The sequence below is a fragment of the Pan paniscus genome, chromosome 14 (genome assembly GCF_029289425.2).
Source record: "Pan paniscus chromosome 14, NHGRI_mPanPan1-v2.0_pri, whole genome shotgun sequence".
Classification (NCBI taxonomy): domain Eukaryota; kingdom Metazoa; phylum Chordata; class Mammalia; order Primates; family Hominidae; genus Pan; species Pan paniscus.
In genome coordinates, this window is record NC_073263.2 from 80,868,572 (window position 1) to 80,891,576 (window position 23,005).

The following is a 23,005-nucleotide window of genomic DNA, read 5'->3' on the forward strand; positions in this document are numbered from 1 at the left end:
AGGTGGTGAACTTAACCAATCAATGTCTGTGTTCTGACTGCTCCACCCACCAGCCATTCCCCTGTCTCTCTCTCTCTCCTCAGGCCCTCCCTATTTCCTGAGAAATAACAATATTGAATTTAGGCAAGTTAGTAACCCTACAATGACCTGTAAGTGTTCAAGTGAATGGAAGAGCCACAAATCTCTCCTTTTAAATCAAAAGTTAGAAATAATTAAGCTTAGAGAGGAAGGCATGTCAAAGCTGAGATAGGCCAAAAGCTAAGACACTTGTGCCAGTTAGCCAAGTTGTGAACGCAAATAAAATGTTCTTGAAGGAAATTAAAAGTGCTACTCCAGTGCACACATTAATGATAAGAAAGCAAAACAGCCTTATTGCTGATATGGAGAAAGTTTGAGTGGTCCGGATAAGAAGATCAAACCAGCCACAACATTCCTATAAGCCAAAGCCTAATCCAGAGAAAGGCCTTAACTCACTTCAGTTCTTTGAAGGTTAAGAAAGGTGAGGAAGTTGTAGAAGAAAAGCCTGAAGCTATTGGAAGTTGGTTCATGAGGTTTAAGAAAAGAAGACACGTCTGTAACACAAAAGTGCAAGGTGAAGCAGCAGGTGCTGATGCAGAAGCTGCAGCAAGTTTTCCAGGAAATCTAGTTAAGATCATTGATGAAGGTGGCTACACTAAATAGTAGATATTTAATTTAGACAAAACAGCCTTCCATTGAAAGAAGATGCCATCTAGGACTTTCATCTCTACAGAGAAGTCAGTCCCTGGCTTCAAAGCTTCAAAGGACAGGTTGAGTGTCTTGTTAGAGTTAACGCAGTTGGTGACTTTAAGTTGAAGCCAATGTTCATTTACCATTCTAAAAGTCCTGAGGCCTTTAAGAATTATGCTAAATCTATTCTATTTGTGCTCTAGAAATGGAACAACAAAGCCTACCTCCCATCTGCTTTCAGCATGATTTACTGAATATCTTAAGCCCACTATTGAAACCTCAAACAAAAAGATTTATTTCAAAATATTACTGCTCATTGACAATTCACCTGGTCACCCAAGAGCTCTGATGGAGCTGTACAAGGAGATTTATGTTGTTTTCATGCCTGTAACACAACATCCATTCAGCAGCCCATAGATCAAGGAGTCATTTTAACTCTCAAGACTTATTATTTAAGAAATTCATTTTGTGAGGCTATAACTGCCATAGATTGGGATTCCTCTGATGGGTCTGGGAAAGTAAATTGAAAATCTTCTGGATATGATTCACCATTCTAGATTCCATTAAGAACATTCATGATTCATGGAAGGAGGTCAAAATATCAGCATAACAAGAGTTGGAAGATTGTTACCATTTTTTAGCAATAAAGTATTTTTAAATTAAAGAAGGTACACTGCTTTTTAGACATAATGCTATTGCACAGTTAATAGACTACAGTATAGTGTAAACATAACTTTCACATGCTGGGAAACCAAGAAATGTAAAAGTGTGATATTCACTTTATTCTAGTGGTCTGGAACCAAACTTGCAATATCTCTGAGGTATGCCTGTAGAAAAAGCCTACACAAAATGTACCAGGAGTGAAATATTTCCCTAGCTCTGTAAAAAAAAAAAAATTCACCTCTTAAATGTATCATTTATGTTTCAAAGTAGTAAGCATTTCATACTATAATCTTTTTTAAAATAAAATGGGATGAAACATTGTAAAAAGATGTGTGCACACTCAAATTTTCAAATTGGATTTAATTTCTCAGCATTTCGGAGGTTGTAGCAAACAGAAAGACATATTGTTCTCTTTAGGATGTGACTGTGTAAAATGAAAGAGTTATGTATTTGTTTGTATATATATATATACACACACACTAAATGCTGTATATACGTGTGTATATCTATTTAAATATTTCTTCCATTAATCATTTCATATGACCTACTAAAGATAAATCCCAAAGGCATACTGCAATAAATGACACCACATCCAACTTCTGCAAACTGCAAACTGTCACTGTAATGTCACATTTCATTTCAACCCAATTTCAAGACTATACCCTTCCAATTCTCAAAGGTGATTTAAGCTATACTCAAGCTTAAAAGGTTTCAACTTTAGTTAATGCCATCTTCATTGTTGCCTGAACCTAAACTATTAGGAGCAAATTAATGCAGCAAAGCAGTCAGTGATATTGTTATAAACAAAGGAGACATTTTCTTGCATGACTTTTAGAAAATGAGTTTTTGACACTAGACAAACCATATGTGTATTGTTTTAATGGACATCAAGAAATTACTAACTTAATGCCCGTAAAAAGAAAACAGTTAAATCTCCTATATAGCAAATACTGAACTGCATTGTGCATATAACACATGCAAGTTTTTTTAAATACCCATATTACATACCATTTAAAAGGGGTCCTGTGATTGAGTGTTGTAGGCAAAGGAATTTTATCCATTGTTTCTAATACTACTTCAAACGGGATCATTTGAAACCTTGATTAAAAATGTATACTGGTATGTCAGGTCAGATATTAGGGAAGAGGAATGTGCTTTTTAAGACCCATTATACAATTTTTGTTATTTGAGAAACAGAAAGTAAGAAAAAAAATAACACATAGGTTTTAAAAACATAAAGCTTGCAACACCACCCGTCTTTAAATTTCTTCTATCAAAAGGTTATATAAAGAAATAAAATGATCAAATGGAAGAGCACATGGAGGCATACACCAGCATTGTAAAAATCAATTTAAGAAGTGCAACTGCAGTTGTCTTTCCTGGGTTTTTAATTATGTGTTTGTTTGCCATGGTGGCCTAATTTAGTCAAGAAGATGAGCCAACATTAAAAGCTGGTAGGAGAGGTAAGTAATCCCCAGGGTGGGCTGCTTGTGCTCAAGAGTTTAAAAGCTACATAGACAGAGGCAGAAGCCAAGGCACTTTTGAGAAGGGGGTCCGCATGACAAACAGTGAAAGGCGAGCAAATCACATTTTTCACAATTAGTTGAACAACAACTGTGACAGGTTTAGCGCTTAGCATTTTCATTTGTGTGCTCAAATTTGGTTATCTGTCCTCTTTTATGCAAATGCGACGTGACAGGAGAAGCTGGGAGCACTGGAGCAGGCCAATCATTCACAACAGGGGCTAGGGCTGAGCGGCTGAGAGGCCCGGATTAAATGGACTGAATGCTGATGGATAAATGACATGAGCCACGCTGAAAGCCTCATGAACTGATTTAAAACTTCTAAGGGAGGATGCCAAGGATATAATTATGCTTTATGCCCCGGCCTAAACTGTCAAAAATAAAAAGATAAAAGAAGAATATAAATTGTACCAAATGAATATTATCAGCATTCATAATTTAACTAAACCCAACATGTTTATCCTACACTGGAAAATAGATAAGATTGGAAAGCTGTGTTCTTCTACCACAGGCCTTAGGACTGAAGCAAAGTTTAAAAATTTACAAGTGAAGCACAATGGAAAGGAATTCCAGGCATCCAGCCTTCTTAATGGGGTGCCATCTCTAGGAGGGCAAGCGTCCCCTCTACAAAGTTGGTATAGCCCGTTCATCTTTAACTGTTTCTTGACTCCATGGTACTAAGGTGATTTTGCAAAGGGGGCAGGTTCAGGGTGGCATCTCCTTTACATATAGGGCCTTGGGAGCACACACACCAGCCCCGAGCAGGCTCTGAGGGACCATTTTTATGAATTTGTTGAGTGTCTGTCCTCTGTCCCACCCAGCACTAACATTCTATAATTCTATCAGGTTGAAAAAGTTGAAAAACAGTAGGGCTTGTTATCTTGTTTGCTTCACCTAGATCTTATGATTTTACCATCTCTCCAAGTTCTTAATAGAATGCTTTAAAACACTAAATTTCTTAGACAGCAACTGCCTGTCTGAAAACAGGAATCTCAACTATTGTCTTTGGTTCTTTTCAACATGACTGCAATTTCTCTATTATATTATTAATATCACTACACACATACACACACAACATTCTGAGAAGACATCAATGATTTTAGACAAAAAGACAGGAAAAGTCCACATGTATGTATCTTATAAGTAGGTAACACAGACATAAAGGGAGAATGTAATCTTAAATTCTTTTTAGAGAAAGGGAGGATGCCAAACAGTACAATACAATATGAAGGGAGGCAGAAAGTGAAGATGGTAGCAAAGTCAAACCATGTTTGAATGAGTTGTGTAATGCCTATATTCAATAAAATAAGTACATACATGTTAAAATAAAATATAATTTTCCTCAATAGTTGATGCTATTAGCGAATAGCAGTTTTTCCATTCTAGAAGAATCTTTGACATAATTTGTTAGTCCATTCTTAAAATTTATCAATGTTTGCCACAGTATTAGCCGCCATAAAGAATGTCACAAAATTCAGAAAATGTTAATTGGTACACATATATATTTACAGGAACATCAAAATCAAAATACTAATACCTTGTGCAATGTGCTAATATGTACAAAGTAATTAAATGTGTCTCACATTTAAGACATCTGAATATTACAAATAAAAGGGCAAACCACTTTTAAAATTTTTTATAGAAGTAAAAATATATACACAGAAAAGTGCACAAATCATAAGTGTGTCTAGTGGTGACATTTCATAGTAAACACACTGTGTAACCACCATCCAGATCAAGAAATGGAGTGTCCCCAGTAGAGCAGAAGTCCCTGCCATGTCCTTTCTCAGTCACTGGCTCCTCCGAATGTAACCCCTTCTCTAAATTCTGTCAGTGCAGCTCGGTTTTGCCTGCTTTTGAAATTCATACAAAGCAAATTACATAAAATCTTTTCTTTGTGCTGGTCTTCTTTTGTGTGTGAGTGTTGGGGTGGGGGGTGTCTGACTTTACTATTATGTTTGTGGCATTTATCCATATTCCTGTGTAGCAGCAGTTTATTCTTTTGCTTTGCATGACATTCCATTTTATTTACAGAATATTCTACCATTGGTGAACACCTAGGTTATTTTCAGTTTAGGGCTATTACAAATGCTGCTATGGACATTCTTGTACATTTACTCTGGTGCTCATGTATTTTCATTTCTACAGAGTATAGACCTAGGAGTGGGATTGCTGAGTCTGTGGATGTACAAATATATTTTAATATGAATTTATAGCATTAGTGGATTCTCCATAGCAATTTTCTAAAATGGAACCAAGCACTCTATATAGTAAAGAAACACACTGTACCCTGTGAAATTTTCTTTAAGGTTACAAAAAGAAAAAACCAGCAAGAAAAAGAAAATTGGCCAAAACTAACTACACACATGACATGCACAACTCAAATTTAGAAAATAATGTGCCTAAATCAAAACCTAAATGTTAGTTTCTCCTAGCCCTGCCCCAACTGTGTATGTCTCACTGTGAAAGGATAGGAGGGGTAGTTTTGCTGTCAACTCTGATGCAATCTGCTTAAGGAGTTCATTAATTGTACTGTAAAATGATGATCTTGTTGAGGGGCCTCTCGAAAAGTGCTATGAGGCTAAAACTAGATATATCCGCCTGCAAAGTCTAATCTTATATGGCAGACGTAGCACCCAATCTATAGCATTCAGAACATGGATCACATTTTTATTCCTCTAACACGTCTGGTTTTATCTTTTTGGGACAACAAAAGGTTTGTTGCAGTCTTAATCTGTAAATGTGCTTTTCCAGTAGGTTAAATGGGCAGAGTGCTCACTGTTCAGCCTCTTATCTATGCTTACCCAAGAGAGGGCCCAGATTACTCGAGAAGCCTAAGCAGGCTGCTCTGCTGCCACGATGGGAACCGCAGTTTAAGATGCAAATCCAATTGCTAACTTTATCTGCTGGGCATGCTAACACATGGCGACAGCTCCGAGTATCAGCAATGAAACCCTCCAGACAATGGTGAAGTCTATGTCAGGGAAATTTGCAGTCGGGTTCACCTTGCTCTGCCCAACAGTTTTCCGTTTTCTTTTTCCTCCTTTTTCTTCCTTTTTCTTTCCTTTCCTTCTTTTCCTTTCTTTCTTTCTTTCATTCTTTCCTTCTTTCTTTCTTTCTTTCTCTCTCTCTCTCTTTCTTCCTTCCTTCCTTCCTTGCTTCCTTTCTTTCTTGACATTTCACTGATTTTATTATTCTGAGTTTGGGGAAGGCAAAAACCAAAAACGGTTGTTAAAGGAGACAAAATCTGTCATAAGTATATAAACACAAGAAATATTTACAGTTAACATTGCAAAATCACACAACAAACAACAATGATTATTGGAAATGTAACCTTTTTAAAAAAAATAGCAAAGACTCAAGTTAGCCAGATCTGGTGGTACATGCCTGTAGTCCTAGCTACTCAGGAGGCTGAGGTGGGAGGATCACTTGAGCCCAGGAGGTTGAAGCTGCAGTGAGCCGTGTTTGTGCCACTGTACTCAGCTTGGGCCACAGTGTAAGACTCTGTCTCAAAATAAATAAACTAATTAAATAAAGGTAAGAACTGTTTTCAAAAACGATTTAAGAATATATGAAAAACCACCAACAGTTAACAGATTATTTTGGTGACAAAGGGAAACCTCTACTAATATGGGAAGAGAATAATTTAGTTATTTTTATTAAAAAAAAACAAAAATCTAATTTTACTTCTTTTGTTCATTATTCATACAGTTACTTGTAGTAAAGTATTTATTAATATAACTTCATATGTACATATTTAGTCATACATGGATATATAAATACAGATAGGCAACAGCTTCAAAGTTTTTTGGCTATAGTTTCAAAATAAAATTAACTTAATATGACAAATAAAATATTGTATACATTAATTATAGTATTACCTTCTTGATCAGCTATAACTTTTTAATAAACATAAATCATGTGTCATCTGCTATACATATTCATATTTGTAATTATTTTACCTTGTATAATCAACCATTCATATTATCTTTTTTCCTTTTTTTAACTGCATGAGTCTATGAAGTCTATGTACGTAGTTTTTTTTTAAGTATGAGTCTGGGAAGTCTATATATGAGTATATGAAGTTGACAAAACTATGTATGAGTATATGAGTAGTCAAAACTAATATATGATGATAAGACTCAGAGCAGTGGATGCTTCTTTTCCCCAGCAGTTTTCAACAGCTCATAAGGAGAAGGAGTTGGAATCTGCATCTCATCCCTTCCCAAAGGCCTCAGGCCTGAGAATTCTACTTCTCTCCAGAAACCAAGACGGTATTTTTCCTTAATTGTTTTTGTTTTTTTCTTAATTGTGTCTTAGGTTTTGGCTTTTCACACACATTAATAGTGAAGTCTTCACTCACTAGTACCCAATCAACTTGTCCTCCACAGGTTCCACATCACCTTTCTTCGAGGGACAGACTCCTCTTCTTGACCTCCATCTCCATGTTCCCTCATGACACTTCACTGTCCTTCTCCAGCATGGACACTCTTTCCATCACTACCTCCCTGGAGAAGCTAGGTCCTCTTCTGGGAAGTCACTCCTTCCCAAAACCTCACACGAATTTTCTGAGGAGCAGCCCCAGTGCCCCCTTCTCAGCCAACACACCCACCTCCATTCTCTCTGAGCATCCAGTTTTGGTCAGCACAGTTCTGCTCTCCCCCTTCCAAGCTGTTCCCAAGGTTATCATCCAGGGATATGTAAGTTTCCATCTGAAATGCATCATTCCTCCTCTCCTAGGCAGTCAAATCTCATTTCCAGGCCCACATCATCTGATTAATTTCTTAAACATCAGAATAATCATTAACAATGATACATCAGTTTTCTAGATTCCATCTTAACCAAAACAACACACAAAAAATTACAAACAACTTCTGGGAAGAAATTCTTTTGCCAATAGGACCAAAATGCTTAAACTATTCTCTCAAGGATAATTTTTATTCATTCTTAACACTCAGCTCAGGTGTCACCTCCTCTGTGGAGCCTGCAGCAAATTCCTTGAGACAGAGTTAGTCATTTCATTTTCTGGGCTTCACAAGATCATTGTAGCATTTAACACGTTGTATTATAATTACCTGCTAGGAAGTCTGCCTTTCCCACTGGGCCATGAACTCCACAAGAGCGAGAACTATGTCTTATTCATCTTTCAATCCTCCATTTCAATTCAATTCAGCAAATATTCAACACCAAGCACTGTGTCAATTTCAAAGTTAGTACTTAATAAATATTTCAGGAGAGAATGAAAGAGTGAAGGAAGATAAGTTTACATTATCTTAAAAATTCTTTCAAAAAAGTTCTGGCAGAAACTTCCTTTTTTATGTCTACTTCCAAGGAAAAAGTGTTTTCCCAAAATCCATACTTAGATAGGGACCCTCAAGATTTGTTTTTCCAGTTTGTTTTATGTTTATAAATTTAAATTTAAGTGATAAATATCTTGAATTATATGGCATAGTACAAGTGACCTTGGAGGCAATCTCATCCAAGGAGACAGCTAATATATGGCACTCATGGCCTGCTCTCCACCTCCTGCATCCATAGCAGACAGCACTAATGGATCATGGTGTACTTCCTTATTAAGCCCATACTCAGCCTATAATTCTCAACTCAGCACTTAACAAGCTGCTTTCTGGAGTTGGTAGTCAAGATGAATCCTGCTTGCCATCCTTGACCTAGTTTATTCTCTCTTATTGCATATAAGCAGAGTGAGGTCCAGAAAGGTTAAATGAATATGCTTAGATTCCAAAGCTAATTATTAGAGCCTGAACTAGACCCAGGTCACCTAAGCCTCTTTCCACCAGAATACACTTTAATTTTATAGCTATAGGATTGAATACTTCATAGAAAATGTTAGTTGTGGTCATCACGTTATATGTATATATGTATATATTTATGTATATACAATGATGAAAAAAACCGACATTTTTACACTATATACATATGTATGTGTATATCTATGAACAAAACCAATATTTTCTATGAATTGTTTATTCCTATTAATCAGCTATAGAATATGTATGTTACATAATATATAATATAGCCACATAACATTTGTGTGTGTGTTATATATTATATTACATATTATAATATCTATGTTTTTCAGTCAAAAGTGAGGTAGCTCTAAAAGTGTGCCATAAAAAACAGTAAAACCCAAAAAAATACAATGAAAAACAAGCATTGGTCAATTTAACTCTTTGGTATTTTTCTTATAGCTTCTTAGCATATGCAAGACCTATTTGGAAAAAAAATAGCTGTGGAAATTAGAATTTAAGGCTGGTTATGTATATTATTTTAGTCAAGGGTTATGGAGTTAGTAACATATACTAATTTTCACTGTATAAATTCGCTCATCCTCCTCCATGTGATGACACTGCCACCAATACAAGGGGGAATCAGGGAGGATCCCGGAACTGTCTTAATGTTACTGTTTAGGCAACTCCAATGCTAGAAGTATCTCTGTTTATCACACACAAATGTGTAAAAGAATGTATGTTAGAGAAAACAAGAAAATATTAAGAAGTGAGTACAAACCATTGTTTTCTTTTTCAGAGCATGAGTTTAAAATCCTCCAAAGGGATAGAGTTGTTTCTTCCAAGTGGGTCAGCAGGGGTATGAGAAAGAAACAGAAAAAGTTGAAGTAAATAAAATCTCAGATTCTGTAGCCTCTTTTTCTTTGCATGGCAAACTGCAAGATACTCTCGAAGAATCAACACCCAGGATACCTCATTACCAGAGATAGAGAAGCAAATGAGAAAGGAGGTAAAGAATAAGCAGCCCCACAGCCTGAGAATAGATAAAAGAAGACAAGCAGAGGTCTTGGACACGGAATCACACAAATGTTAGCCATTTGAGGATAAGAAATGAAATAAACTATTAGCAAATAACAATGGTAGCCTTTGGAGGGGAAAAAGAAGTCTGATTTCTGTGGACCAAGAAAAAATAGTTGTAACTGACTTCTGGTTGATATTTGGGCTACATGTGTCCATTTGTATCACTGCCTGATTTACAGGTGTAGCAGACTTATGACAGTGGCCCAGTAGACATGCCTCTTCAGAGACCAGGGGTACTAGAGCAATCCTAGTTTGCCAACAATCCCTGGGAGAAATGGTGATGGCAGTTCTGGTAGTTATTTGCCTACTGTCTCTCAGACCCAATCCAACCCTTCTATATTCAACTCCGTAAATGCCACAACTAGGTGTCTGAAAACTGTATTTCCCACACTAACTTGACAACTGGCTTTCAGTCAGATTCCACCAGTGGGAAGCACCAGTGGGAAGCTGCAAGGTGGGGAAGAAAGAGGCTGCTCCAGTGGGAGCATCTTCCATCTCTTGTGTGCATCCCTCCAGCATCTTTTATCACCTTTAGAACCAGGTGGGTGTGGTCCCCGCAGAAGTCGAGGCACCAGCACTGAGTTGGTCGCTCTTCCATGACAGCTGTCTGTTCCCTTCCATTCTTAGCCCCTGAGGCAGCAGCAACCCCTCTCCTTAACTTCTAAGCTGTTGTAACTAACATCGCATTAACCATTTTTGTAAAATGTTACATGCATTTGTAATTGGGAGACAAGAAAACTACACAACTACATGCTTTGCTGTATGTGCACGAACTGAATAAAAGATGCACAGTAACCAATCACTGACAGACTTTGAAAGAAGCAACATGACTGTTCAGTGATCAAGATGCAGGTCTCTTATTTACACAGTGATTTGCAGATTAAAGAGCTAATAATGAAGTTTGTACTTTATACAATTAACCACAGTTGATATACTATGGTAACTGATTTTTAATCATGAAGGACTGGTGTTATTTACGAAAACTGGTAACTGAAATTCGTGCACATGAGAAGCGTCTACAGCAAGGATCTCCCACAGTTATTTGTTAAGTCTCAACTCTTTGGGGGTTCATAACTTTATTCCTTTTGAATTATAACTCATCTTCTTCAATAAATGTACCTCCAAACAGACTTGACTGGTCTTTTTTCTTTTAGAAACAAATTCATGGTCAAGTTTTATGAGTAATAAAAGCAATCTGTTCCCTTCTATTCTTTTTCCTCATGCTATTTACACATTTCCTTGTGTTCACACACTAGATATGTGAGTGATGCTGCATCATGCGCATTGGCCCATGGGCACTGTGGGCTGTGCTACTCAGCTGCCTTCTGTGTAAGTACATACAAAGATTAGATGAGAGTGGGCACCTCATGCATATGGATTACAGTTGTTTCAAACCTCTTTTGCCATTCTTCAAAATTTCCTGCCTTAGAATTCTGCATCCATGGCTTTTGCCAGTTGACATTGCTTTATGAGAGTAGGCAGAGTGTATGTGGCTTGGCTGATGGATTATGGGTGGATGTGACATGTGCCAGACTGAGGCCTCGTGAGATATGACATGTGTCTAGTCATCCTCTCATTCTACAACTACATGCAGGAAAGGAGAATGCCCAAGACTCTGCTGCCCCTCCTGCCTGAGCCCCAGTGTGAACACACGTGGGACAGAAGTAAAGCAAGCCCCATAGGCTTGGAGCAAATCTTCTCAGTTGACCCCAGGGTAGATCAGCTGAACTGCAGTTAACCTGCAGATGTGCAGAATGAAAGCTTATTGTAAGCCACTGAGTTGTTGAATGTTTCATTACGCTTTTTTTTTTTTTTTTTGGCAATAGCTGATGAATACAGGGCAACAGTATGCGTGAAGCTAATTAGAAAATCCCCCCAAAAGTTATACTGAAGAACACAAAGACTTTCCAGCTGGTAGAGAGAGGAAATGCAGTAAAGACACAGACAAAGCTGAGGTGCTATGGAAAAAGAGACACAGAGTGGTTGCTTTTCACCTGGAATAAGTTTGGACTTCCCAGCCTTTTTTGCTTGCAGCAGCCTGAATTCTCTGAAACATTAAAGAGCTCACTGTCTCTATTCCACAGCCTTCATGCCTGTGAAGGTTGGATCTCCAGAGTATATTAGAAGTAGTTAGAGTGGAAATGGAGAAATGTTGAGACTTTCCACAGGAGTCCCTATATCTAAATCTAACTAGGCCTGAAGGTAAATTCAATTCACCATTTCAAATGAGGCCCTAGGAGTGGATGGTGTAACTACGCAGCATCCACTTTAATTAGAACTGTCTGGGCCTTTCCTTTTCACCAAGACATAGAGCTCATAGGATAAGGTGAGCCTTTTATGAAAATTACTAATCCATTGAATTATTACCATCTCTCAAGTAAATCTCTAACCTACATAATCTCATTTGATTTTTCTCAACAGCTCAGTGAAAAAGGTGCTATTTTTAGCTACATTTTACATATGAGGAGACTAAAATATATATCCTAAGTCATTTGCTTAAGGCCACACAGTTAGTAAACCCGGATGCTTAACATCTCTACTCTAGCCATATTATGCTACTTGTTTTTAGGAAGTAGTGGTAGAAACCAACTCCTGCCCTAGACAGATTTTCATTATCCTAGGCAAGAAGATACAGTCCTTGAAATAAACAAACAATTCAGAGCAAAGAAAAAAATACTTTTTTTGTACTTTACTTATAGCAAACATGGACAAAATGCATTTCTTCCATGCATCAGGTGTTTTTATTCTCTGCTGGGCTTTGTTATCTCATCTTTCTCCCCTGGGATTCTTTCTCTCCCCAGTACTCCTTTCTATACCTTTAGTATTCACCATTTCCCTTCTCCCAATCCCTCAAAAAATCCAGAGCAGCTTAATTCATTTATTTTACAAATATTATGCATGCTTATTATGGGCAAGTCATTTTAATTTTGTAATGGACAATTATAACATTTCAGTTGTGTTAGTATTTCTGGGGATTGGTTGCCAATGGCAATCAGCACACTCCAGTACTTGATACCTGCCCCAGTTCCAGTCAAAAGAACTTTCTCTCAAAACTGACTTAAAAACACAGTCCAGTTAGTTCCATGCATTTCTGCCAGCCATACCATGCTTGAGTAGTCCTTGAACCATCAGGCCTTGAGCACCATATTCTTGCACACTCTCATTACTCTTTTCGCAACCTCTTTTCTCCATCCCTTCCCATGGTGCATCCTGAAATCTCTGTCCATTATAAACAAATTCCTTTACATTTTTAACCTCTTCCTTTCCCCTGTCTCTTTTCTTTCAGTCTATAAAACATGTTCATGAAGTTCCCTCAGTCTTTGGTAGCCACCATTCCAAAAAGAAATAAACACTCCTTTACCTAGCAAAGTCTAAGCTACCATACTAAATTTTGCCTTCTCTCCACTGTTCACGTTGAGTTCCCTACATTCAGTCTCCACTTAACTTCCCAGTTTCTCTTCATTCTACATCAGTCTGTCTTCTCCTCCCATGAAACTGCATATGGATTTATGAGTTGCTAGATCCTCTCCATCTTGATCTTATTTGACTTCTTACTTGATCAAGCTCTGGCTTGTGAACTTCTCTCTTTTCTTGGCTTTTGTGACACCACCTCACTTAGCTCTTCTTTTCTTCTAGCAATTTTTTCATCTGCTTCATGTGTACCTTCTCCTCTAGGTCCTGTAAATATTGGGGGTTCATCGGGATTCTATCCTTAGCCTTCCCTCTTCACGTGCTGCATGTGCTCTCTGAGGAATCTCTTTCATATATGTGGTTCTCACACCTATGTCTGCAGCCTAAATGTCTCTTCTGTGCTTCAGATAGCAGATATCTGCCTACAGGATATTTCCACTTTGATATTCCACAAGGTTAAAATGTCAAAAACAAATTCAACTCCTTCTCTTGTCCTATAAACCTGTTCCCAACCCCACATGTTCAATCTCAGTATATCACACAGCCATCAACTTTGTTGCTCAGCCCAGAGACTTGGAGTCTCCTAACTGTCCCTTTTATGCCCAATGTTCTCCATGCTTCCAATTTATCCTCCTCACCATTGTGAAAGAGATCATTAAAAACTGCAAATCTAATCATTTTACTATTCCCCTTCCTCATCCCTGTCCTTCTTGTGTCCCAGCCTCTTTCTCTCAAACTTTCAGACATTTAGGTGGCTCCCCAGCACCTCACAATGAAGTTCAAAGTTCTTACCATGCTCTGAACTTTGCTATTCAGACTCCTGTCCTAATTTCTCCTGTTTTCCTTAAAATCCTTTACATTTTAATCACTTCATGATCCTTGCCACTCCTCTGAGTACTTATTTTCATGAATTGATAGGGAACTTTAAAAATATAAGATATTAGGAAAGAGAGTGGATAAAGCAGAAAAGAATTATGGAGGGATGGCAAGATGTTTGTCTACCCACTAGCTACAGAAGTTTAGGTAGAAAATAGGAGCTGTGTTCAAAAGACCATATCTGTCAGCCATATCATGCTTGAGCTCTGAACAGATGCTGTACACTGGGTCACAGCAACAAAGACTGAGAGAGTTGGGATGGGTCATTGACTTCTTCAGACCACAGCACAGCCCTGGTGCCCCAAAGGTATAGGGTAGAGGTAGGGGGGATAATGGGGGCTGAGTAACCCCAGCACAGCAGTGCTTTCACAGAGGCCACTATGATTGGAGTGAAGACCATGGTGAAGGTTCCTGATGAGTTTGGAATGGAAGAACATGAGGGGAGTAGTTGAGACCAGATATTCTAGAGGATTACCAGGTAGAACTGGGAAAGACGGCGAAAGAGGGGTGATATTCAGGAGTTATGCAGGTGGGGACTAGGCAGCAAATTACGTGTCTACTGGGTTGCAAGGAAAACTGAAGACATCTGATGGGGACTCCCTTAATTCCACTGCCAAACCTAAAAGCGGAATGAACTTTTTTTCCCCTCACCTTGATTGTTTCTACTTCTGTCTAAGGGCAGTTCCTATAATTGTGCTTCAGATTTTTTCTCATCTGATCTTTTTGGCTGCCTTAAACTATTATTATTGCTCACTCTGTCTTGAGACTCCTTTCTGTAGAGATTTAAACATAATTCCATGGCTTCCCTTTATCCCCCCTGACTTGCAAACTACAATCCTATCTCTCTTCCACCCTTAAAAAATCTTCTGAAAAAACTTGTCTATACTCTCTCTCTATGTCCTTACCTTCCTTTGACTCCCATATTCATTACTAACAAGCAAGCAGGCAGAGGGATGTTCCAAGATGGCCTAATAGGAACAGCTCCAGTCTACAGCTCCCAGCGTGAGTGACGCAGAAGACGGGTGATTTCTGCATTTCCAACTGAGGTACTGGGTTCATCTCACTGGGGATTGTCGGACAGTGGCTGCAGCCTGCAGAGCAGGGCAGAGCATTGCGTCACCTGGGAAGTGCAGGGGGTCAGGGAATTCCCTTTCCTAGCCAAGGGAAGCCATGACAGACAGTACCTGGAAAATCGGGACACTCCCACCCTAATACTGTGCTTTTCCAATGGTCTTAGCAAACAGCACACCAGGAGATTATATCCCGCGCATGGCTCAGAGGCTGGGAAGCTCGAACTGGGTGGAGCCCACTGCAGCTCAAGGAGGCCTGCCTGCGTCTGTAGAATCCACCTCTGGGGGCAGGGCATAGCTGAACAAAAGGCAGCAGAAGCTTCTGCAGACTTAAACATACCTGTCTGACAGCTTTGAAGAGAATAGTGGTTCTCCCAGCATGGAATTTGAGATCTGAGAACGGACAGACTGCCTCCTCAAGTGGGTCCCTGACCCCCGAGTAGCCTAACTGGAAGACACCTCCCAGTAGGGGCTGACTGACACCTCATACAGTGGGGTGCCCCTCTGAGAAGAAGCTTCCAGAGGAAGGATCAGACAGCAACATTTGCCGTTCTGCAATATTTGCTGTTCTGCAGCCTCTGCTGGTGATACCCAGGCAAACAGCGTTTGGAGTGGACCTCCAGCAAACTCCAACAGACGTGCAGCTGAGGGTCTGTTAGAAGGAAAACTAACAAACAGAAAGGACATCCACACCAAAATCCCATCTGTACATCACCATCATCAAAGACCAAAGGGAGATAAAACCACAAAGATGGGGAGAAACCAGAGCAGAAAAGCTGAAAATTCTAAAAATCAGAGTGCCTCTTCTCCTCCAAAGGAATGCAGCTCCTTGCCAGCAACAGAACAAAGCTGGATGGAGAATGATTTTGACAAGTTGAGAGAAAAAGGCTTTAGATGATTGGAAATAACAAACTTCTCCGAGCTAAAGGAGGATGTTTGAACCCATTGCAAATAAGCTAAAAACCTTGAAAAAAGATTAGAAGAATGGCTAACTAGAATAAATAGTGTAGAGAAGACCTTAAATGACCTGATGGAGCTGAAAACCATGGCATGAGAACTACATGATGCATGCACAAGCTTCAGTATCCGATTTGATCAAGGGGGAGAAAGGGTATCAGTGATTGAAGATCAAATGAAGGAAATTAAGCAAGAAGAGAAGTTTAGAGAAAAAAGAGTAAAAAGAAATGAACAAAGCCTCCAAGAAATATGGGACTATGTGAAAAGACCAAATCTATGTCTGATTGGTGTACCTGAAAGTGACAGGGAGAATGGAACCAAGTTGGAAAACACTCTGCAGGATATTATCCAGGAGAACTTCCGCAACCTAGCAAAGCAGGCCAACATTCAAATTCAGGAAATACAGAGAACACCGCAAAGATACTCCTCCAGAAGAGCAACTCCAAGACACATAATTGTTAGATTCACCAAAGTTGAAATGGAGGAAAAAATGTTAAGGGCAGCCAGAGAGAAAGGTTGGGTTTCCCACAAATGGAAGCCCATCAGACTAACAACGGATCTCTCAGCAGAAACTCTACAAGCCAGAAGAGAGTGGGGGCCAATATTCAACATTCTTAAAGAAAAGAATTTTCAACCCAGAATTTCATATCCAGCCAAACTAAGCTTCATAAGTGAAGGAGAAATAAAATCCTTTACAGACAAGCTAATGCTGAGAGATGTTGTCACCACCAGGCTTACCTTACAAGAGCTCCTGAAGGAAGCACTAAACATGGAAAGGAACAACTGGTACCAGTCACTGCAAACACATGCCAAATTGTAAAGACCATCGATGCTAGGAAGAAACTGCATCAACTAACGAGCAAAATAACCAGCGAATATCATAATGACAGGATCAAATTCACACATAACAATATTAACCTTAAATGTAAATGGGCTAAATATTCCAATTAGAAGACACAGACTGGCAAATTGGATAAAGAGTCAAGATCCATCAGTGTGCTGTATTCAGAAGACCCATCTCACATGCAGAGACACACATAGGCTCACAATAAAGGGATGGAGAAAGATCTACCAAGCAAATGGAAAACAACAACAAAAAAAACAGGTGTTGCAAATCCTAGTCTCTGATAAAACAGACTTTAAACCAACAAAGATCAAAAGAGACAAAGAAGGCCATTACATAATGGTAAAGGGATCAATTCAACAAGAAGAGCTAACTATCCTAAATATATATGCACCCAATACAGGAGCACCCAGATTCATAAACAAAGTCCTCAGAGACCTATAAAGAGACTTAGACTCCCACACAATAATAATAGGAGATTTTAACACCCCACTGTCAACATTAAACAGATCAATGAGACAGAAAGTTAAAAAGGATATCCAGGACTTGAACTCAGCTCTGCACCAAGCAGACCTAATAGACATCTACGGAACACTCCATCCCAAACCAACAGAATATATATTCTTCTTAGCACCACATCGCACTTATTCCAAAATTGACCACATAGTTGGAAATAAAGCACTCCTCAGCAAATGTAAAAGAACAGAAATTATAACAAACTGTCTCTCAGACCACAGTGCAATCAAATTAGAACTCAGGGTTAAGAAACTTACTCAGAACCACTCGACTACATGGAAACTGGACAACCTGTGCCTGAATGACTACTGGGTACATAACGAAATGAAGGCATAAATAAAGATGTTCTTTGAAACCAATGAGAACAAAGACACAACATACCAGAATCTCTGAGACACATTTAAAGCAGTGTGCAGAGGGAAATTTATAGCACTAAATGCCCACAAGAGAAAGCAGGAAAGATCTAAAAGGGGCAACCTAACCTCACAATTAAAAGAACTAGAGAAGCAAGAGCAAACACATTCAAAAGCTAGCAGAAGGCAAGAAATAACTAAGATCAGAGCAGAACTGAAGGAGATAGAGACACAGAAAACCCTTCAAAAAAATCAAAGAATCCAGGAGCTGGTTTTTTGAAATGATCAACAAAATTGATAGATTGCTAACAAGACAAATAAAGAAGAAAAGAGAGAAGAATCAAATAGACACAATAAAAAATAATAAAGGGGATATCACCACTGATCCCACAGAAATACAAACATCAGAGAATACTATAAACACCTCTATGCAAATAAACTAGAAAATCTAGACGAAATTGGTAAATTCCTGGACACGTACACCATCCCAAGACTAAACCAGGAAGAAGTTGAATCCCTGAATAGACCAATAACAGGCTCTGAAATTGAGGCAATAATTAATAGCCTACCAACTAAAAAAGTCCAGGACCAGACAGATTCACAGCCGAATTCTACCAGAGGTACAAAGAGGAGCTGGTACCATTCCTTCTGAAACTATTCCAATCAATGGAAAAAGAGGGAATGCTCCCTAACTCATTTTATGAAACCAGCATCATCCTGATACCAAAGCCTGGCAGAGACACAACAAGAAAAGAGAATTTTAGACCAATATCCCTGATAAATATCAGTGCAAAAATCCTCAATAAAATACTGGCAAACTGAATCCAGCAGCACATCAAAAAGCTTATCCACCATGATCAAGTTAGCTTCATCCCTGGGATGCAAGGCTGGTTCAACATATGTAAATCAATAAACATAATCCATCATGTAAACAGAATCAAAGACAAAAACCACATGATTATCTCAATAGATGCAGAAAAGGCCTTTGACAAAATTCAACAGCCCTTCATGCTAAAAACTCTCAATAAATTAGGTATTGATGGGACGTATCTCAAAATAATAAGAGCTATTTATGACAAAATCACAGCCAATATCATACTGAATGGGCAAAAACTGGAAGCATTCCCTTTGAAAACTGGCACAAGACAGGGATGCCCTCTCTCATCACTCCTATTCAGCATAGTGTTGGAAGTTCTGGCCAGGGCAATCAGGCAGGAGAAAGAAATAAAGGGTATTCAATCAGGAAAAGAGGAAGTCAAATTGTCCCTGTTTGCAGATGACATGATTGTATATCTAGAAAACCCCATTGTCTCAGCCCAAAATCTCCTTAAGCTGATAAGCAACTTCAGCAAAGTCTCAGGATACAAAATCAATGTGCAAAAATCACAAGCATTCCTCTACACCAATAACAGACAAACAGAGAGCCAAACCATGAGTGAACTCCCATTCACAATTGCTTCAAAGAGAATAAAATACCTAGGAATCCAACTTACAAGGGATGTGAAGGACCTCTTCAAGGAGAACTACAAACCACTGCTCAATGAAATAAAAGAGGACACAAACAAATGGAAGAACATTCCGTGCTCATGGATAGGAAGAATCAATATCGTGAAAATGGCCATACTGCCCAAGGTAATTTATAGATTCAATGCCATCCCCATCAAGCTACCAATGACTTTCTTCACAGAATTGGAAAAAACTACTTTAAAGTTCATATGGAACCAAAAAAGAGCCCGCATTGCCAAGACAACCCTAAGCTAAAAGAACAAAGCTGGAGGCATCATGTTACCTGACTTCAAACTATACTACAAGGCTACAGTAACCAAAACAGCATGGTACTGCTACCAAAACAGAGATATAGACCAATGGAACAGAATAGAGCCCTCAGAAATAATAGCACACATCTACAACCATTTGACAAACCTGACAAAAACAAGACATGGGGAAAGGATTCCCTATTTAATAAATGGTGCTGGGAAAACTGGCTGGCCATATGTAGAAAGCTAAAACTGGATCCCTTCCTTAACACCTTATACAAAAATTAACTCAAGATGGATTAAAGACTTAAATGTTAGACCTAAAACCATAAAAACCCTAGAACAAAACCTAGGCAATACCATTCAGGACATAGGCATGGGCAAGGACTTCATGACTAAAACACCAAAAACAATGGCAACAAAAGCCAAAATTGACAAATGGGATCTAATTAAACTGAAGAGCTTCTGCACAGCAAAAGAAACTACCATCAGAGTGAATGGGCAACCTACAGAATGGGAGAAAATTTTTACAATCTACCCATCTGACAAAGGGCTAATATCCAGAATCTACAAAGAACTCAAACAAATTTACAAGAAAAAAACAAACAACCCCATCAACAAGTGGGCGAAGGATATGAACAGACACTTCTCAAAAGAAGAGATTTATGCAGCCAACAGATACATGAAAAAATGTTCATCATCACTGGCCATCAGATAAATACAAATCAAAACCACAATGAGATATCATCTCACAGCAGTTATAATGGCAATCATTAAAAAGTCAGGAAACAACAGGTGCTGGAGAGGATGTGGAGAAATAGGAACACTTTTACACTGTTGGTGGGAGTGTAAACTAGTTCAACCATTGTGGAAGACAGTGTGGCAATTCCTCAGGGATCTAGAACTGGAAATACCATTTGACCCAGCGATCCCATTACTGGGTATATACCCAAAGGATTATAAACCATGCCGCTATAAAGACACATGCACACGTATGTTTATTGTGGCACTATTCACAATAGCAAAGACTTGGAACCAACCCAAATGTCCATCAATGATAGACTGGATTAAGAAAATGTGGCACATATACACCATTGAATACTATGCAGGCCATAAAAAAGGATGAGTTCATGTCCTTTGTAGGGACATGGATGAAGCTAGAAACCATCATTCTGAGCAAACTATCACAAAGACAGAAAACCAAACACCACATGTTCTCACTCATAGGTGGGAATTGAACAATGAGAACACCTGGACACGGGGGGGGGGGGAACATCACACACTGGGGCCTGTCGTGGGGTTGGGGGAGGGGGGAGGGATAGCATTACGAGATATACCTAATGTAAATGACAAGTTAACGGGTGCAGCACACCAACATGGCACGTGTATACATATGTAACAAACCTGCACATTGTGCACATGTACCCTAGAACTTAAAGTATAATAATCATCATCATCATCACATAATAAAGCAAGCAGGCAAAACAAAACAAAACAACCACCTTCCAGGGTTACCGATGGCTTCCTTATCCAAAAATCCAAGGTATATTTTGCATTTATCTTACTTTGCAATCCTTGACATTGTTTATCATTCCCTCATTCCTAAAGCCATTTTATTTTTTTACTTTGGCCTCTTTAACTCCCTTTCCTGTTTTTTTCCTACCTCTTTGGCTGCCCCTTCTACTTCTTCTTTGCAGAATTAGCCTATATTACCTAGATTAAATGGAGAGCTGCTCATTCTATATTTGATCTCTAGAGAGTCCAATCCTTACCTATCAGTTAAATTTAGATTTCCATATCAATAATTCTCAAATTTTATGCCTTTGCATTGCAGCCACACTGGCCTTTCAGCTCTTCAAATGCACCATATTTGGTCCCCCTATATTTTTGCACAAACTGTTCATTGTATCAAGAATATGCTCCCCCCTAGTAAACTCTTGTTCAGTTTTCACATCTCAACTGAACTTATGAGAAGGCTTTTCTCACATCATCCTAGGTCAGGTTCATTTGCCTTGCACTCCCATAACACTGTCTCTTTCCTTCAGAGAATTTAATTTACAGTTATGAGTTTGTTCTGTCTCCTCCCATTTCGGATGATTTCAACCCTCCTGATCTATGTTAAAGGCAGAGAGAGCAAAGTAAACATTAGTTGTTTTCATTGTCATCCACCTTTTTGAGGTAGATGAGATCTGTCATTTCTCAGTCTAGAGTCTCTTTCAGTTAGCAATACTGGTGAAAGAATAAAAGAAGCAACATGCATGTGGTACTTACTGGCACAGGTTGCAGTGAAACCATTGGGAGAAATGAGTCTGCAGTGCCTCCAGAAACTCTCAGGTGAGCAAACTCAATTTATTCCTTTTCTATACCTCCAATCCTTGCTTTCCCAAGTTCATTCTTAACAGGGAGCACACATCCCTCCAAGGCATTTCTGCATGTCCAATATGTTGCTAGTTAGCTGTTATTCTGCCTTTGATTACTTTTTTCTCTTTTCCAAATTAAACTTTTTGAGACATTTTAAATTCACAAAGATGTAAGAAATAACACAGAGAGATCCCATGTGTCTTTTTCCAAATATCCCCCAATGGTGTTGTCATGCAAAACTGTAGTACGATATCACATCCAAAATACTGACAGTGATACAGTCAAGATACAGAATGTTTCCATCACCATAAGGATCCCTCATGTCGCCCTTCTACAATCCCACCTACTTCCTTCCCACCCCCACCACCTTCATAAAGCCTAGCAACCACGACTCTGTTTCTCACTTCCATAATTTATTTCTGTATGTTTATCTTTTTTTGTTTGGGGGTTTTTGCTTTTTTTAGACAGGGTCTCACTGTGTTGCCCAGGATGGAGTGCAGTGGTGCGATCATGGCTCACTGCAGCCTCTGCTTCCTGGACTCAAGTGGTCCTTCTACCTCAGCCTCCCAAGTAATTGGGATCACAGGCACATTCCACCACACCCAGCTAGTTTTTGTATTATTTTGGTAGAGGTGGTGTAAGGAACATGGAAGTGCTTTGGTCAAGGACAGGCTGAAGTAAACATCCAGAGTGACTCAGCGAGTCTAGAGTGCAGGTGTATAATTCCACTTGTTATCATAGCCACATAGACATAACATAGAGAAGTTCACCACCATAGCCATAACATAGGGAAGGTTCATCACTTGGCTGTATGCCACTATTGCCTGTAAAATATATAATTGCCCTGTTGACACTGTGGAGGCACACTGGTACCCAGAGAAAGACAGAGAGCCAAAGCTGTCTGTCTTTGCAGACAGACAGAGGGGAGCCAGGACACAGCTTGGCCTGCTCGTGCCCAAAGAGAGTTTACCTGCTCACCCTGAAGGCAAGGGAGAGTTGGCCGCACAGCTGTGTGTGTGGGCTGCCTGACTAAGCAGCCGAGACAGGGCGGAGAGAGCTGTTTATGAGAGCTGCTGCTGAATAAAATCATCTTTCACCTGCCTTTGGTTCCCCAAGGGTTCTTTCTGCTCATCTACCCA

The 23,005-nt window shown here is 39.1% G+C and overlaps 1 long non-coding RNA gene across 1 annotated transcript; it reads right to left on the reverse strand.

Moving 5' to 3' along the window:
• Positions 1–4,382: 4,382 nt before the first annotated feature.
• LOC117975623 (uncharacterized) lies at positions 4,383–21,971 on the reverse strand. The gene is made up of 3 exons (XR_008620655.2): positions 21,777–21,971; positions 9,423–9,479; positions 4,383–6,398 (listed from the first exon to the last, which is right to left on the reverse strand). It is a non-coding gene; the product is annotated as an uncharacterized LOC117975623 (long non-coding RNA).
• Between the last annotated feature and the right edge of the window lie 1,034 nt (positions 21,972–23,005).